A 12,415-nucleotide genomic window follows, 5' to 3' on the forward strand; every position below is an offset into this window, starting at 1 on the left:
CCTGGATTTGGTTGCAGACCTCAGTAACGATAAATCGAAGTAAGAATTATGATATAGTATGACCTACGTAGATGCAGTAAAGTCATGCGAATGGATAACCAGGTCTATGAAATAAGATATAACCATAATCGCAAGTTCTACAAAGTACCGAGCGAAGAATTTCAGTACACCTATAGATTCCCAGAGAGGCATCCTATTAAGCCTTGTATATGTTTACAAAGTAAGGCCTAGAGATTGGCTAAAAGTTGGAGGAAAAAGGAGAGAAGAGTCACATAGGCACACTTACAAGGTCTGTATCGTAGAAGTTGCATGATAGGAGGTAGCAAAAGTTACGAGATTGGAAAGATCCCGACCACAAGTCATGGTATGAGAAAGAGGCCTAAAGGGGGGAATGCCCTAGCCTTTGGACTTATTCACAGCACAGTTGCCTAGATGGTAAGAGGAGCACTAAAGTATTTATAAGAGCTATGGGTTATGAGAATGATAAGTGCATCAGTCAACATTCGAGGACGAATGTTCCAAAGGGAGGAATGATGTTACATCCCGCATTTTCGTATGTTAAAGTTTCGTCGTAAGTTAATCGACGTAAGTTCGGGAATGAGATTATTTTGAAATTATAAGCATCATACTATTTCAAACAAGTAATGAGTAATTCGTGAAGGTGAGAGGGGAAGCAAGTCAAAGAAAATGAATTTTCGTCCAAGTTTGACATATTGGGATAAAATGCGGGCCGAGCGATATACCCGATATTTATGGATTAGTACCATACAAGGTACCATATGACCATGATAGTAGGATGTATAAAGGGTATTAAATAAGTAGAATGTTTAAGTAATTTGAGACAATTCTTAATTATGCGGGTAATTGGTTAATTATCGGGTAGCGGAATATTACCTAATTAGTTAATTGATTATTGGATAAGAATAAAACCCCTCCCCCACACCATGTGGCAGCAAGCCACCACCCAAACCAAATGACTCATTAGTCATGTTGGGTTAGGTGGCAACTAGCTAAAGCAAAACCTTGAAATTCAATAAAAAGCTACATAACCTTTAGCTAATTAAAAGGCTTCATATATCTAACATTTTGAGGGATTAGGAAAGAGCTCTCTAGTAGACTCTCTAAAGCCATCAGAAATGCTAATTGAAGCGAACGTGAAGGCAAATTGAAGCTAACATAGAAGGGTACGGGTCTTTAATAGATCGGATAGAGATTTTGCAATTTTAAGGGAGTACGGTATAAACCTTCTCAAAATTATCACACGGATTTTTTTCTACTACAGGTATGTTAAGGCTAATCCCTTCTTTCATTTTGGCATGATCTTGTAATTATACGAGTTTGATAACGAAGCATAAAGAAAAATTCATATCCCGAAATTTACGTATATTTTTCTAGTTTGGTAAGTTACAATATTCTCTTTATTGGGACTTCATATTCAATTGAGTATTTTCTTTTTCCAGTCAAGAGAGCAGAAAGTCTATATATACAGTATTACAATATTTTCATTACCATCGAGCTATAATCGATGGGCAGGCCCCTATTGGGCAATCTCTGATCAGATGGTAAGATATATACCGAGCCTACTGTGGCCTAGCGCCTATGAGCGAGCCCAACATGGCCGAGATACAAAGCCTAGTATGGCCGAGCGCCTATGAGCGAGCCTACTACGGAAGAGCAGTTATATGTATATACCGAGCCTTATAAGGCCTGACAGCTATTTTACTTACTATATTGAGAGAGTTGAGTCAGTATCAGCAGGTAAGCATACCTTCAGATTATCTTTGACTCCTAGTTGCTTTCAGTTATTATATTATCAGTTCAGTTTCACCTTTCAGTATATTGCCTTACATACTCGATACATTATTTCGTACTGACGACCCTTTTCTGGGAGCGCTGCATTTCATGCGTGCAGGTTCAGACAGACAGACGGGTAGACCTTCTCAGTAAGTGTTGCCCGAGTTCATCTTGATCAATAAGCTCCATGCCTTTCGGAGTTTCCGGGTCTAGAACCTTATGTATATCTTATATATATATATATATATATATATGTATATATGTTATGAGTAGGTCGGGGAGCTGTTCCGATCATAGTATATCCATCAGTAGAGGCTTGTAGACATATCCTTTCAGTTAGTATAGTATGTTGGGCTTGCAGGCCTTGTATGTATATTTGGTTGGTTTGTCAGCTGTAATAATTATGACGGCCTTGTCGGCCCAGTTTTATATTAATATCTAGCCAGCATTCGTAGTTGTTTTGCAATATGTCCCATAGACAAAGTATGATATCATATATTCAGAGTCCCTTAGTTGCAAGCTGGTACGCAAGGATAGGTGAGGCACTGGGTGTCGGTCTCGCCCCCCCAGGTTTGGGGTATGACAAATTCCTTCTACGCATTCGTGTAAGCATGTGAGCGCTCAGTATTAGCTGTGTATCGGTGGCTTGTGATTCCATGAACGAGGTTCGAGATGAGTATTCTGTGTTTTCTTGATGGGCCAGTCTGGAGGACTTGAGGCCGAAGTTAGACCGCATCTTATGCTCGGTAGTTTCGATTATGAGAACCAGTGCAATTGGACTTATGCGTTCGGTAGTATTCCTATGAGTGGAATTTATGGTTCGATAAGCAGTTGAATGACTATATGATAAGTATGATGTGAATGCGGGATGTGTTCAGATGGATTGAATGAGACAAATAAAATTTACTTGTGACTCATAGTTTGCTATTGGGTACTTGATTCATGTATTGATGTGACGCACATTCTTGAGTTGTGAGTGCGTTAAGGGATCTATCATGGTGTTTAATTGTGGAGCGAAGTAGATCTTCATGTCGTATTGATGAGTTCAAACTCAGAAATATTAAGTGATTCTGTGGTAATTGTGGCTGCGAAAGGGTATAGCTATATGTTAATTTGAGGCTAAGCAGGTGGGTTATCTCCTGCGGAGTAATCTACGTAGGTGTATTCCTTATGATGTTGAGTGGAGAGTTTCTTTTCTACCAGCTAGGCGTATGTGTTGAGATTTAAATTTGAATCCTGTTGAGAAAGTTGACTTGACTGTCACGAGAATAAATGCGAACTTAGCAGATGATTGAGGTATTTTATGGTGAGTGTTGCGTAAGCTTGAGAAGAATTTTCTTTGAACTGACTGCGGTATTATGGAAGTAATAAAGTATGATATTGTGAGTTATGGAGTGTTTTGTTGTATGGCTTTGAGCCAAGTGGGGGAGCCTGCTATTGACAATTCAATTTCATACATATATGTTAAATTTTAGTTTTGGTCTGAGGTATACTTGTGGGTTAGTTATGACTTGCAGAGGTGGAGATCGAGGATAAGTTGCGGTTTCTATTGGCCCACCCTTTACAAAGATGCAAGTGATATGGTGAAAAGATGTGAAGAATGCCAACGGGCCGGTGGAATCTCGAAGAAGAATGAAATGCCTCTCAATACACTTTTGGAAATTGATATCTTTGATGTGTGGGGTATTGACTTCATGGGTCCTTTTGTGGTTCTTGTGAAAACACCTACATCTTGGTCGTGGTTGATTATGTGTCTAAATGGGTTGAGGCCATTGCTCTACCCAACAATGAAGCAAGAAGTGTTGTGAAATTCCTGAAGAAGAATATTTTCACAATATTTGGTACTCCCGGGCTATTATAAGCGATGGGGGGTCGCATTTTTGCAACAGGGCTTTTGACACTTTGCTTGGAAAGTATGGTGTCACTCATAAAGTTATGACTCCCTATCATCCACAAGCTAGCGGTCAAGTGGAAGTCTCCAACCAGGAGATAAAGAGCATCTTGTCCAAACCAGTGAATGCTAACCGGACGGATTGGTCAAAGAAGCTTGATGATGCACTATGGGCTTATTGGACTGCTTTCAAAACTCCTATTGGGATGTCTCCATACCGGTTGGTTTTTGTCAAAGTTTGTCATCTTCCGGTAGAACTTGAGCACAAAGCCATGTGGGCTTTAAAGAAGTTGAATCTTGATTGGGATGCAGCCGCACATTTGAATGAATTGGATGAGTTCCGATACCATGCTTATGCAAGTTCGTCCTTGTACAAAGAGAAGATGAACCACCTTCATGAAAAATACATCCGAAATAAAAATTTCAAGGTGGGCGATCTTGTTTTGTTGTTCAATTCACGATTGAAGATGTTTCCCGGAAAGCTGAAATCTAAATGGAGTGGTCCCTTTGAAATTATGGGAGTGACACCTTTTGGTGCATTGGACTTGAAGAACAAAAATGATGAGGTATTCCGAGTCAATGGTCACTGGGTGAATCATTATTTGGGACAAGTTGATGATGGCCACGTGGTGGCAGTTATTCATTTGAAATGATGGTAATTTGCGTCATGCCGCGACGTTAAATCAGGCGCTTCTTGGGAGGCAATCCATGTTTTCTTTTTCTTTTCTTCTTTTGTAGATAGGTGTTATTTGTGTGCTAATTGTATTTGAAGTGTGTTGCAGGAATGAGTGTGATTTACAGGAACTGTGATCAGAAAATTGGCTAAGTATGAAAAAAGTGCGGACCGCATGTGTGTTGTGCGGACTGCACAATTATGATTGCTACAGCAGAAGGGAACTTCTGCCGCACAATTACAGTGCGGGTTGCACAAATTGGAAATGGAAAATGCAAACTCTCTAAAGTTTGGTCTGTTAGAGAAATGGCCAAAGTGTGGCCGCACTTCAAAATCTGTGGTCCGTATCAAAAATCTGCGGCCGCACCACAAATTCTGCGGATTGCAGATCATCAAGGGTATTTGAGTCCCTAGGAAACAGAGTGTGGACCGCGGAAGGAATTCTGAGGCCGCATTATAAACTATTGTCCCTTAGTCAGCTCGTCTTTATAAATAGTAACCTTAGGGTTACTGTACAACGTTTCCCCTCTCTCGGCACTCTAAACTCTAAAACTTTGAAATCGTCTGTACAATCACCTGCCACACTCAATCCACATATGTGATCACTCATCTGCATTACTTCATATCTGTTATGCTTCAATTACTCATAGAATTTTTCAATTTTTAGTTTAATTTACAATTTGTAAGGTAGTTTTAGGCCGTTTGTCAATAGATTTCAATTTTACTACCATGTGGGGTGTAAACTGTGTTGGGTCAACTGATATTTGCTCTATGGGGAATGAGTGAATTGATTTTCGTGCTTAATTGCTAATACCATGTCAAATTTGTGCAAATATTGAACAACCCTAGAAAGTCTGCTCGTAATTGTTTGAAATCTGCGGCCGCACAAAAAATTATGCGGTCCGCAGAAGTTGAGATTAGGGTTCTTTAGTCAAGGCTGATTCTGCGGCCGCACTTGAAATTGTGCGAACAGCAAAAATTCCATCGCGGCCGTAGAAAAGTAAGTGTGGCCGCAAAATAGCCCAATCTCTGTCTTCAGAGAGTTGACATTTTGGTGAGTCTGATGTGCGGTCGCGATGATAAAAATGCAGACCGCACTTCAAATATACGATCGCACTAATAATTGTGCGGACCGCCGATTCATTGCTGCGGCCGCAAGTTCAAATTGTGCGGATCGCACAGCCCAGCCTGCGGTTGCACTTGTAATTGTGTGGACCACACTTCCCCACCCTGCAAGCATTTCTACACTGTGTGTTTACTGTCTGTTTGCAATTGAACTACAACTGACTGTTGTTGTTGCTTGTTACAGAAAATGGTTAGATCTCGAGGCCGCGGTGATACTTCAAAGGGGAGGGGTGAACCTTCCAGTGGTCGAGGCAAAAGCACTTTACCCCTCGCCCTCCAAAAGATTATCACCAAGAAAGCTATAGCCAGCAGAGGAAGAAATCCAGAGCCCTCCGAATCTAGTTCATATGCCCCATCTCGGGAAGCATCAAAGGGCGACTCAGTGCAAGAGCAGCATGTTGTCCAAACACTGCCGCAGGGAAGGTATCAACTCCGGGACGAGCCTTCCCTTTCACATAGCACCTCCGAGGGTTCGAAGAGTGCCAGTCAGGCTTTAGAGCCCGCTTCTACACCTGTCCCTGAGGCACCAGCTGCTACAGTAGACGTTTCATTTTACTCTTTTTAGTAGTTTTTCATATTTTGAGCTATTTGAACATAGATTTTATCATTTTAATTAGCAATATGAGTTTAATTATCATTTCTTATTCTATTTCTTCCATTTCAAGCATGAATAGCTAGATTTTCACTAGGGTTGTGACCCAACCCTAGTGTGTAAACTTAATGGGTGTTTAATTTAATGCTTGTTTATGGTTGGATGTTTATTATTTAGCCTTGTTCTTGCTTTTATTTGTGGAATTAATGGTTGCAAACATTAGTTCATGCCTATTTGACTCGGTATCTACTTGAGAAAGAGAGACTTAGTCTAGGAAAACTTGGCTAATAAGAAATTGGGTCAATCGAGAGGTTGGTAAGCTCAATTAAAGGGTTGAACCTAGAGATAGTAACAACCCAACTTGAGCTTTTATCAACCATTTTGTTTAATACCCATTTGGACTTGAGAAAGCCAAATTGGGCAAAATTACTCTCTGACCGAGAGGTATTGAGTTGCCAATTGAGAGTTGATAGCTATAATACACCCCGACCAATAAAACAAGCTTTAAAGTTTATATCACATTAGGCAAACACCTTGGTGGAGGTCATAGCCCTAAGCTTTTTACAACATTTGAAAAATAATCTCCTAGTTTTATTTCTCAACTTGCAATCGTAGTTTAAATTAGTTTTTAAAACAACAGATTTTGCAGAAGAGTAAATTTAGATATTCAAATTCACACGCTATGATATATACTACTAACTCCCATCTATAGCTCCCTACGGAATTCGACCCCGACTCTTGTTGGGTACTATTATTTCATCGACCATTTTCATAACCTTGAATTGAGGTGTGAAATTAGACGAGATCGATTTTTGCAAATTGGTCAAAGAAGCTTGATGATGCACTATGGGCTTATCAGACTGCTTTCAAAACTCCTATCGGGATGTCTCCATACCTGTTGGTGTTTGGCAAAGCTTGTCATCTTCCGGTAGAACTTGAGCACAAAGACATGTGGGCTTTAAAGAAGTTGAATCTTGATTGGGATACAGCCGCTAACTTGTGGGTTGCACATTTGAATGAATTAGATGAGTTCCGATACCATGCTTATGCAAGTTCGTCCTTGTACAAAGAGAATATGAAGCACCTTCATGACAAATACATCCGAAACAAGTAGTTCAAGGTGGGCGATCTTGTTTTGTTGTTCAACTCACGATTGAAGATGTTTTCCGGAAAGCTGAAATCTAAATGGAGTGGTCCCTTTGAAATTGTGGGTGTGACACCTTTTGGTGCATTAGACTTGAAGAATAAACATGATGAGGTATTCTGAGTCAATGGTCACCGGGTGAAGCATTATTTGGGACAAGTTGATGATGGCCACGTGGTGGCAGTTATTCATTTGAAATGATGGTAATCGGCATCGTGCCGCGACGTTAAATTAGGCGCTTCTTGGGAAGCAACCCATGTTTTCTTTTTCTTTTTCTTTTCTTCTTTTGTAGATAGGTGTTATTTGTGTGATAACTGGATTTGAAGTATGTTGCAGGAATGAGTGTGATTTACATGAACTGTGCAAAAAATATTTGCTAAGTATGGAAAAAGTGCAGACTGCATGTGTGTTGTGCGGATCGCATAATTGTGATTGCTACAGTAGAAGGGAACTGCGGCAGCACAATTATAGTGCGGACCGCACAAATTGGAAATGAAAATGCGAACTCTCTGAAGTTTGGTCTGTCAGAGAAATGGCCAAAGTGTGGCCGCACTTCAAAATCTGCGGCCCGCATCAATAATCTGTGGTCGCACCACAAATTTTACGGACTGCAGATCATCAAGGGCATTTGAGTCCCCAGGTAACAGAGTCCGGACCACAAAAGAAATTCTACGACCGCACTCTTTACCGTTGTCCCTTAGTCAGCCCGTCTTTGTGAATAGTAACCTTAGGGTTACTGTATATTTTTTCCCTCTCTGAGCACTCTAAACTCTAAAACTTTGAATCGTCTGTTCAATCATCTACCACACTCAATCCACATCTGTGATCACTCATCTGCATTACTTCCTATCTGGTATGCCTCAATTACTCATAGAATTTTTTAATTTTTAGTTTAATTTACAATTTGTTAGGTAGTTTTAGGCCATTTGTCAATATATTTCAATTTTACTACTATGTGGGGTGTAAACTGTGTTGGGTCAACTGATAATTGCTCTATGGGGAATGGGTGAATTGATTTTCGTGCTTAATTGTTAATACCATGTCGAATTTTTGCAAATATTGAACAACCCTAGAAAGTCTGCTCGTAATTGTTTGAAATCTACGTCCACACAAGAAATTGTGCGGTTCGCAGAAGTTGAGATTAGGGTTCTTTAGTCAAGGCTAATTCTGCGGCCGCACTTGAAATTGTGCGGATTGTAGAAATCCCATCGCGGCCGCAGAAAAGTAAGTGCGTCCGCAAAACAGCCCAATCTCTGTCGTCAGAGAGTTGACATTTTGGTGTGTCTGATGTGCAGCCACGATAATAAAAGTGCAGACCGCACTTCAAATCTGCAGTCGCACTAATAATTGTGCGGACCGTAGATTCATTGTTGCATCCGTAAGTTCAAATTATGCGGTCCGCACAGCCCATCCTGCCGCACTTGCAATTGTGCGGACCGCACTTCCCCACCCTGCAAGCATGTTCTACACTGTGTGTTTACTGTCTGTTTGCAATTGAACTACAACTGACTATTGTTGCTGCTTGTTACAGAAAATGGTTAGATCTCGAGGCCGCGGTGATACTTCAAAGGGGAGGGGTGAACCTTCCATAGGTCGAGGCAAAAGCACTTTACCTCTCGCCCTCCAAAAGATTATCACCAAGAAAGCTACACCCAGCAGAGGAAGAAATCCAGAGCCCTCTGAATCTAGTTCATATGCCCCATCTCGGGAAGCATCGGAGGGCGACTCAGTGCAAGAGCAGCATGTTGTCCAAACACTACCACGGGGAAGGTATCAACTCCAGGACGAACCTTCCTCCTCACATAGCACCTCCGAGGATTTGGAGAGTGCCAGTCAGGCTTCAGAGCCCTCTTCTACACCTGTCCCTGAGGCACCAGCGGCTACTGTGGACGATATTCCGGATGATATCCGAGGGAGTGATACTATAGTTGCCAGCCTAGAGAGTTCGAAAAAGAAAGAGGTATGGGAGGACCGTTTTGTAAGTCTAGCTGCCTTCACCAGCTTCCATGGGTGGTGGCCTGTGAGATCGCTCACTCTTGAGCGACAAGTCCAACTCAAAGATCTTGACAAGTATAATCCAGCAATATTGAGATAGTTCCGAGAGAGGAAGGGGTGGATATGGTTCATCCAGAGTGTAGTTGACGCCAAGGAGTATCTGGTCCGAGAGTTCTATGCCAATGTGGCACACATAAAGAAAGGGACCAAAGTGACAAAAGTGAGGAATCTGAAGGTGAGATTTGACCAACACACACTAAACACCTATTTGGGGTTTGAGGATGTTGAGCCGGCACAGTACTTGGAGAAGCTGGCGATGGGTGATGCAGCTCGCCCATGGCTAGCTGAGATTCTTGCAGCCCTGGGGCCACCTCTACCATGGATCACAGCAGGGGTTCTTATTCAGCGAAATACCCTAAACTTCGAGGCGAAGGGATGGCAGACCTTCGTATGCAGCAGACTAGACCCGTGCCAGAATGAAACTAACCTCCCTATTCTGCGGGCAATTCTAGTCGCCTCCATTATGGCCGGGTACCCGATCAATATGGGTGCCGTGATGTTGGCCAACATGTTTGTGTTTGCCAGGCAAGCTGATACCTCCTACCCATATGCCAACACCTTCACTGAGTACCTTACGGATTCACGGGTAGAGCCCGGAGATTTTGACATGAAGGTTCGGGCAAAGAAGCCCTTCTCTTGGTATTCTCTGATGGATGCATACAACCCGAAGAGAAAGGGTCAGTCGACTACCACCGTAGGCCAGTCTGATGAGCCATCGGTGGTGGGTACAGAGACAGCTAATATTTCATCCACTTCAGTAGAGCCTTCAACCAGTAGAGCTGCCATGCCTCCACCTTCAGCCTCAGTGCCTTCCATCTCGGCTTTGAAGTCGGTGCCTATGCCATGTGCTCCACTTTCTGCGCTGCGAGTCTCCCAGACACTGGCGAGCCTCAACAACTGGATGCAGATAGCTACAGCAAAGATGTCTGACATATCCGGTCATGTTGCAGCATAGTCATCTATTCCGGCATCCCAGATTCCCTCCATAATTGAAGAAACCTTGAAGAAGATCCTGTAAAATTAGAACACTATTATGGTCACTATGGTACAGCATGGGGCAGGGATTGAAGAGTTGGGTAAAGAGGTAAAGAAGATGAGAAAGTGGCAAGCCTTTAAGAAGTCAGTGGACGAGCTTCGGAGCTAGGTTACCAAGCTTGCAGCAGCCGGAGACATTCCATTTGATATGCTGATAGACCCGCACCACCCAAGCCCAGATCCTACAGCACCAGCTGGCCAGTCTGAGGAGCCAGACACTACTGCTGACACTGTTGAGGCAGTCCGTCAGATGTTCACCAACCCAGCCACTCCCGAACTTAAGGATGATAAGATCCAATTGGATGAGGCTAAGGTCGGTGCCACTGTTGGGGACACTGAGATGGCCACAGAGCCATAGGGAGTTTTCTTCACTCTCACCCTTCCTTTATTCTTATCTTGTTAAGCATTGGGGACAATGCTTATTTTTATTCGGGTGGGTGGAGTTTCTTTGACACATTTTGATGATTATGTATTTTGATAACTATGAGACATTTGGCCTGTAATTTACTTATTACTATTTTCTTCTTCTTTCTCATTATGTATATATTCTCTCTTATCTCTCATTATGTATATTCATTACATTTTTAATAGTTTTTCTTTTGCTTTGTAGCTTCTTTATCTTTATGTTTGTTTTATTTTTGAATTAGTAGCTTCTTTTTTATTTAATAGCTTCTTTCTATGTTTTAGTGGATAATAAACCTTTGGTTTTCTTAATGCCACGGTTCTTTCCAAAGGTAGTTTTTATGTGAACCGGGTGACTCTTCCCAATGATGGATGGTGTGACAACCTTCTTAAGGGATTGAGTCCGCTTTTGGTGTTTAGGTAATAATAGTAGTAGTAATGAATAAAAAGACCTAATTGTGTCATGCTCGAAGAGTCAAACATGCTTCACTTGGTACCAACACACTTAACTACGTGTTTATGGTTTAAAACAAGGTTTTTGGAAAAAAATAGCTCTAGTTAGTGACCATGTGACTCTTGTGTTGACTTAGGCAATCATCGAGTGGTTTAATCGAACCATAGTGATTTTCAATCTTGAATATAGTAGTGGTGGGCCCTCGACTCTATCCTCTTTAACAATCCAGCTGCGTGAGAGGTGAGATGTTATTGTTGCAAGTCCAAGTACCCGTGCTAATGGTCTAGAACTTTCCCCGAATGTGTTTCTAGGCGAAATTTTAAGTTTTGCTTGGCTTGAGAAGTGATTGTAGGCTCTCCTTGACCCGCTTGAAATTTTTCATTACCCACCAATGTTGTTATCCTAAGTCAACCCATTTGAGCCTAAAACCTTTCTTATTTTGATAACCATGTTACAAGCCTTTACCCGTTTTGTCGTGACCCTCTCTTGGCACCCGAACTTTCCTTAATACTCTTGTGAAACAATTGGCTAAAAACATAAGTTTGGGGGAGAGACGAGGAACTTAAAAGAGGTATCAAGTCACAAAAATAGAAAAGAAATGACAAGAAGGAAAGGCAAGAAAAGGAAAGAACAAAAAGAAAAATGCAAAAAAGAAAGTGAATAAGTTGAGGAGATGAAGGGATTCAAAGAAAAGTAATGATGCAAAGCATGGAGAAATCAAAGAGGGAGAAAATGAATTTCATGATCAAGAAAGAATGATTTTAAGTCTCTCTAGTTCCCCCAAGGAAAAGAAAATGCCTCAAAGAGTTGGCAAAGCATGAGCCTAGAAAAGAAAATGGAGTGCTTAAGGAAAGATGAACCCGTTCTATCATAGCATATCCAACATTAGTCCAAAAGCCATTGCATTCCGAAAAAGCCCTATGTGATTTCAAGCCGAGTGAGCTTACATTAGTGGTGATCTACATGAGGGGCAAGCCTATGGTACTTAAAGTCGTACTTGCGACATTCTTTTGAGAGAGATGATTGAACCTTTCGCAAATATTTGGATTGAGTGCTAAATTCTTAAGCGAGATAGGCAAACGGAGAGTAGAGGAGGAGGAGTTTGGGATCCACAATGACCTACATAAAAGAGCGAGCTTCCTTGATGAATAAAGTCAACTCTTGATGCTCAAATGTCATATTAGAACTATTTGTGCATGAAAATTTAACTTGTTGCCTTGTTGATAATTCATAAGTGGTGTGGATAATTA

This window comes from Nicotiana tomentosiformis, chromosome 12 (genome assembly GCF_000390325.3).
Source record: "Nicotiana tomentosiformis chromosome 12, ASM39032v3, whole genome shotgun sequence".
In the NCBI taxonomy this organism is placed as follows: Eukaryota; Viridiplantae; Streptophyta; class Magnoliopsida; order Solanales; family Solanaceae; genus Nicotiana; species Nicotiana tomentosiformis.